Source organism: Brachyhypopomus gauderio, chromosome 2 (genome assembly GCF_052324685.1).
Source record: "Brachyhypopomus gauderio isolate BG-103 chromosome 2, BGAUD_0.2, whole genome shotgun sequence".
Classification (NCBI taxonomy): Eukaryota; Metazoa; Chordata; class Actinopteri; order Gymnotiformes; family Hypopomidae; genus Brachyhypopomus; species Brachyhypopomus gauderio.
Window position 1 is genome coordinate 20,241,000 of NC_135212.1, and position 7,317 is coordinate 20,248,316.

A 7,317-nucleotide genomic window follows, 5' to 3' on the forward strand; every position below is an offset into this window, starting at 1 on the left:
ATCCAAGTAACTACTTTAAATCCTCTCAGGTTAGCAAATTGTGCTAGCTAGTTCGTAATTTAGCGAATTGAACGAAATGTACTTGAAGCATATGCTGCATTCAAGTGGTGTCGGTTTTATGGGAAAACCGAGTTTCCCACCAGAGGGCACGACATGAACACCCTCTGATGTCGGAAGCTGAAGTCGGACACGGAGATTTTCGATGCAGCACGAACTGCCCGAGTTGTGACGTAAACGCTATTTCCAAAATGGCTGAACAGTACATTAACAGTAAGATGCTAAATAATGATGTACAATTCATACGCTAATTCCAATAGTAACATTATTTTAAACCTCTATTATCAACACATATTTTTGCTGCATTTGTGTTAAAAAACTAAAATCAACAGCTAACGTTTTGCTGACAGAATAGCATTATTTTAAATTTTGTTCACATACCTATAAACATTTATGAATAGTGGCAGCTACTGTTAAGTATCGTGTACATTACGTGATGAATTGACGTGTATGCAATTTGTAAATACTGGATTAGCCAAGCGACGAACAAACGTTCGACAGCCTCCATTTTTCTTTCATTTCACACACACAAACCACATGAACGCGAGCAAGTCGCGTAATCGAGTTTCACCTCGGAGAAATCTACTGCTCGACTTCCACTTGAATGCAGCAATAGACCGTGTATAAGTCGCGACCCAGTTTTATACAGTACAAATGTTATAACAAATTAAAAGGGTAAACAAATGGTGGTTACCCTGGCAACAAGATGGTTCGCATGCTGGGCTACAGACTAAAAAATTACTCAAGGAGCCAGAAGGTCCTAAAAGGAAAAAATCAGGTGCCAATAACTTTTTCTAGGTGCCATAATATAAACTAATAAGCATTGCAACACTCACATCAGGTCAGCTGTTATTTAGGATCTCTGTCGTCCAACATGACTGATGTCTCTCGTCCTTGTAACTGTGGTTAAGTTCGCTTCATGTTCTCATATTCAGAATTAGACATGTTATTTTAAATGTACTACCATCTACAAATGACCTTAACATGGACAAAATGGTGATCGTAAAGGCCCCAGAGCACTGCGCACTCTGTTTTTCAGCAAAGATTTAAATAATTTTTAAACGATTCTTCATAAGATAAAAACAAGTTGTATAAATATTAAGTGCACATTTTGTCAAATGTTTCAACAGCTTTTATCATAAATCATAATAGCATAAAACAAGTTATAGTACATTAAGTGAATCCTAATCAACAGCCTTGTTTTGTGGAATTATGATGGCCCATTTAAAAGCTATTGAAATATTTGACAAAAACTGACCACCACACATTGGTGCAAGGTATAAATACAGGAGTATATTTAAAATAACATGTTTGTAAAATACATATTTTTCTGACGTAAACAAAGTTGTAGATATTTGTCTTGGGTGCCAGCAGGGGCGAGGCTAGGGTATTTTTAGTGGTGCTAGAGCGCTCAACACATTTTTTAAATATTATATTATGCAAAAAACTTGCTCTGCACCTGCGCAATACTTTGGTATTGTGCCTCTGTGAGCACTGGGGGCTGGGCACCCCTAAAGACCAGATCCTAAAATCGCCCCTGGGTGCCAGAAATAGAAATTTGCATATTTTGGCACTTTTAACTTAAAGGTATTGAAGAACTTCAATGGCAGTAATGCAACAAGTAGAAGACATAGCTACAGCAATAGACAATAAGGAATATACAGTTGGAGTTTTTATAGACCTAAAAAAAGCATTTGACACAATTGATCATGATATATTGTTAAAAAAACTGGAAAGATATGGAATGAGAGGGGTAGCATACTTATGGCTCAAAAGTTATTTAAGCAATAGATATCAATATGTGCAAATAGGGAATAGTAAATCTGACTTATTGAATGTTACTTGTGGTATTCCTCAAGGTTCAGTGTTGGGGCCTAAACTGTTCATATTATATGTAAATGACATTTGTAAAGTCTCAAATCTATTAAAAACTGTATTATTTGCTGATGATACACATTTATATTGTTCTGGGGAAAAACTGGAATGGCTTCTGAATACAGTAGGAAGAGAATTAAGTACTATGAAGAGATGGTTTGATATTAATAAGTTATCATTGAATCTAACTAAAACAAAGTTTATGATATTTGGTAACCGAGAAATTAGAACTGAGGTAAAACTTAGTATGGATGATGTTGAAATTGAAAGAGTGTACGAAAATAAATTTTTGGGGGTGATAATAGATAATAAGTTATGTTGGAAACCACACATAAATAATGTAAAAACTAAAGTGGCCAGAACTATTGCAATACTGTATAAAACCAAACATATTTTAAATCAAAATTCACTATATATACTGTACAGTTCTTTAATAGTTCCACACATGACCTTTTGTGTGGAGATATGGGGAAATGCATATAAAACGAACACACATCCAATTTTCATGCTGCAGAAAAAAGCAATGCGAATTATCAACCAAGCAGGATATTATGAATCAACCAATAAACTGTTTCTTAAAAAACATGCTCTAAAATTTTATGATATAGTTGATTTACATATTGCACAGATAATGTATAAGGCAGAAAAAAATTCTCTTCCTAACAGTATACAGAAGTTATTTGAAATTAGAGACAACACGTATGAACTTAGGGAAGCAAGTAGATTTAAAAAAATAAGAGCAAGGACTAATATAAAAAATAGATGTGTATCGGTTAGGGGGTTAACTTTGTGGAATAATTGCAGTAAGGAAATGAAAATGTGTAGTTCAGTAACTAAATTCAAAAAAATGTACAAGAGTAAGGTAGTAAATTCTTATAAACTTGTACAATGATTATATATGGATTAGGTGATATTTAATTATTCATTTATTTATTATTTATTTTAATGTTATTTTGTGACTTTGCTTTGGTATACAAATTATGAGAATGGCTTAATGTAAAAAGGGTAGGTATAATAAGCTACAAGCTTCAACCTATACCTTTTCGGTTATATGTATTTTGCTGATATGTTTATTTATAACTGAGGTTGTGTTGTTGTTTTGTTTGTTTGTTGGTATATATATTCTTTTTGATTGTGGAGCACATAACCGAAATAAAAACTTTTCAAATTAAAAATAAATAAATAAATAAATAATTCCGAATACGCGGACGTGAAACGAACCTTACCAAGTTTCCTAGTATGTATATGAGTGACTTTTGATCCCATTAAAATTAACTTTATAAATGAGTGTGTCCTCTTATGGTCCGACAGAAATGTAGACTGTGTGAAAAAATCCAATATTTTTGGCTTCGCTATTTTCATCAAGCTAACGCTTAGTGCTAAAGTTTCAGCTCGGCTCCGCTGCTTTGCGGGTAATATGGAGCTATTATAGTGTCACCAGAACCTGAACCTGAAATCATTATTACTTGAAAAAACAGTCTGTAAAATCCTCGCAGGTATGCAAAAATTCGAGTTAAAATTCAGGTTCAGGTCGAAATTCAGGTTCGGGTCGCAATTGAGGTTCGGGTCGCAATTCAGGTTCGGGTCAAAATTCAGGTTCGGGTCGTAATTCAGGTTCGGGTCGAAATTCAGGTTCGGGTTGTAATTCAGGTTCAGGTCGAAATTCAGGTTCGGGTTGAAATTCAGGTTCAGGTTGAAATGCGGTTCATCCGGGATATGTAGGATGAGCAAACAAACTCAGAGCTAATCGAACTGCATCTGGCCAATCACAAAACATATCAGAGGTCATTAAGAGGCGCGTCTTTCTGCTAAATTTCCTGTAAGAGTGCGGTCCCTGTTTGGCGTGTAAGTAGCATGTAAGCAGCACGAAAGTGACCACTGTGCCACCCAGAAATGGCACCTTGTGGCAGCTGCCACATAATCGTGGCACTTAGTGTGACCAGTGCTGCGTGACTGTGGTCTCCGTTGTCCAGAAACGCCGCCTGCCTCTGCTGACAGACATCTAAAGACTCTTGGGTGACTCTGCGTATCGGCCACTCGCTTAAAATCATCCCGACGAGCTCCGAATCGCCATTTGTTGAAATGAAGATGGTTCATAACTTTTGTTTAAAAATTATGTTGAGTGAAATACTAGCCGACATCCAGCTAGACAGCTCTATATTACTAGTTCAGAATACTGTTTAGCGATAACGTCGAATTAAGATTATAGGAGGGTACGTGAATCTACAGTGGTAGACCATTAACGACAGCACTAAATTTAAAGGGTTTATAGATGTATGGTTATCAGTGAATGTTCCTACACGCCATCAGCGTCATTTAAACCTCTGCGAGCGAATGGCATCGCATTTAGTATTTGTGCAATTTGTAGTATATTTCGCTTTGTATTGGTTTATATTGTTAGTCTAGATTACGTCTGTTACGACCCCACGATGTCATGGGTCTAGGTTTGGGGTGTGGGGTAGTAGCATGTGCGTAGTGGACAAGATGAAATTAAAGAAGAACGCGAAAACCAGACGGATACGTAAGAAAACGCTTTACTGCAGAGTGGTAATGGGTAGAAGAGCCTTTTCTACGCAGCAAAACACTGAACAGACACGTACGTACAAAAATACACGATTGACCATAAACCAACCAAGGAAAGGAGCAGTAGACGGCACCAAAGAAAAGAAACAAACAAAATATACTACACTAAGTTAACAAAGCAAGACTCACACCTTACTAACATAAATAAAGAAAATATATCTACGACGATAATCTCAAACAAATATACATACACGGTGCCCGCCTCTATACTGGTGTTTCTTATAAAATATCCCTGCATGGGTGTCTATATAATTGTGCACATGCTACTACGTTCTTACTCCATGGTGGCGATTTTCACAACGCTATTCATGACAAAAGCTATCGCACAAACCCTCACCTCTCACATGAGAATCATGAGCTACAGTTTCTCAAAAGTCACACACAACCGTAAAGGCAATAAATGCTCGCGTCGCCTCCCGGCAACTTCCAGCAACTCCGTCATGCAGATTATGAAGCCGAATATCCTCCCCCTCATCCAAATCACGATCTTCGATTGGCCGACATAATCCACCCGTACCGAGGCAATCCACCTGTTAAACCAAAATTAACCGAAAGAGAAAACAACCTCCCCAAAATCCACAGTTCACGTAACACCGCAGCATCAGCCATCAACCACCGAGCGGCTACTGCCACTCATTGTCTACCACTAATCTAAATTCGACATTATCGTTAAAGAGTATGTGTTCTGTATGAGAGTATGTGGTGTGTGCATGGGCAGTGGCGTGCACAGACATTTTGGGGGGCAAGTGCTGGGGGGAAGGGGGGGGGGGGGCACTTTTTAGCGCACGTGGAACAATTCATTATAAAAAAATTACAAGCGCATGTTGAATGAAATTTGACTTTTATTAGTAACATTCTCTAAACGTGAGTTTTCAATGGAAAAAGTCACACCGCCAACTGATAAAATCCATATCCAATATTAACTATAGTCATTGTCCTTCAGTTAACTTCTGTTTACCCTCCACTGTCTGCAGGCATTGTTGCATATATTTTGCAATTAGTAAATCAATATAGGCTTACAATTAAGACAGTAAAAAGACCAAAAAGTACGAGAATGAGTTATAGGCTACTGACTGTTGTCATTACACGAATGCAGATGGACATTTTTCACAGGTAATGGGGAACTTCCCGTTTCTTCTTTCACAAACGAATGTGTTAATTTATGTTGCCTAACAAAACGTATACAACAGAAAACGTTCAGCTTAACACATAGATTTGCAAACTCTACCTTAATTATTTGTATGTGGTCGTCCTCACGTTATCTATCACTGATTTGGGCTAGTGCGACTAGTTTATCAGGTGACCATCGGCTAAAAATGCTTAGTAGTTTGGTGCTGTATGAGACATTTTACTGCACAACAAAATGATTTCACGTTGGGCTTAGAGGACAAACGGTACGATTTGACTTGATGTGTATGTGACCTGGCTGGTGGGGACGGGAGAAGAAGTCTATCTGTGAGCGTGTGTGCTGTGCTGAAGACGCTTCCTTCCACTCGCTGAACTGAACTGCTGCTGCAGCGCATCTGGTGTGACAAAGGAATAGAGAGGTCGGGTGTGTGCGAGGTGGTGGCGCATTTCAGGGCATTGTTTTTAATCGCTCAGGTTTTCAAAAGATCATTTCAAACCGACCTCAGTAAAATGATAATAATAAAAAACGAAGTTTCAAAAGGGCACTTTCGTTGATAAAGGGCAGAGTTGGGGTCTAATTGTGCACGCCACTGTGCATGGGTAAGTTTGAGTGTTTTCGTGTTTATCTGTACTCGTTCTCTGGTATGTTCGCTTTAGTCATCCGTGTAGCGGACCACTTGGATTAATCACACAAACAATGCTCGGAGCTTCGACTGGTGTATCTTTATTCTCTCCTCCTTTCGCCACCGACATTTGACACCGTGAAAACTACAAAATGTGGCAAAAAATAAAAAATAAACACAAATGCCCTAGCACCATACCTCACAGATAATGTGTAGAACAGGGTCCAAACTTTAAATGCGTCACTCCTAGCAAACTTGCACATGAACTCAACTTTATGTTATGAGCCGCAGCTCTTACTGAAAACAAAACAACAATCACATCTCCCTTCGTTTTAAATTAAATAAATCACTCTTTTGGATTAATGCAATTTTTCTTCCTACCTCCTTCTGCTTCCAAGGGCGCTAAGTTTGAACTTTGTTTTACATTTGACATACAACAACACAAAAAAAACGAAGCCAACTACAGTAAAATATCTTCCACAAGTGTCAACAAGGAATATAACAAGTAATTCGTTTGTTCTTGTGTTTTTTCAAACTCTGGAGCAACGTACATCGAACGCGCACAGAAGAACTCGCGCTGAAGAGCTCGCGCTGAAAGTCTCGTGCCGAAAGTTTAGTTCAGCGATAACAGGAGGTAGCAGAATAATCAAATATTCAATAATAAACAAATAAATAAATATAAGGCTGTCATTTACAATCCGTGTTGTGTCGCTGTAGTGGTTTGTGGTGTCGTCTAGTTTAGTCATGCTTCATCATGATCGTGCTGTCCGTGTGTCTTCTATTATATTAACGTAGTTAATTTAATGTTAAATGTGAAACCCCTTATATAAAATGCTCTTCTCATCAAGTGTCCTCCCACTGATAACACTTCACCCTCACGTCACAACATAAAACAGATTTATTACAGATTGTTCATCAGTGAACGTTCATCACGCCATCAGCGTCATTTAAACCACTGCGAGCGAGTGGCATCGCATTTGTAGGATTCGTGGAAATGAAGATGGTTTATATTTTTTGTTTGTTAATTTATGTTGGGTGAACGATTCGGAGC

The 7,317-nt window shown here is 38.0% G+C and overlaps 1 long non-coding RNA gene across 1 annotated transcript; it reads right to left on the bottom strand.

Moving 5' to 3' along the window:
- Nucleotides 1-5,636: 5,636 nt before the first annotated feature.
- On the bottom strand, nt 5,637-7,135 carry LOC143491436 (uncharacterized). Its single transcript, XR_013125200.1, has 2 exons — nt 6,648-7,135; nt 5,637-6,563 (listed from the first exon to the last, which is right to left on the bottom strand). It is a non-coding gene; the product is annotated as an uncharacterized LOC143491436 (long non-coding RNA).
- Nucleotides 7,136-7,317: the final 182 nt, after the last annotated feature.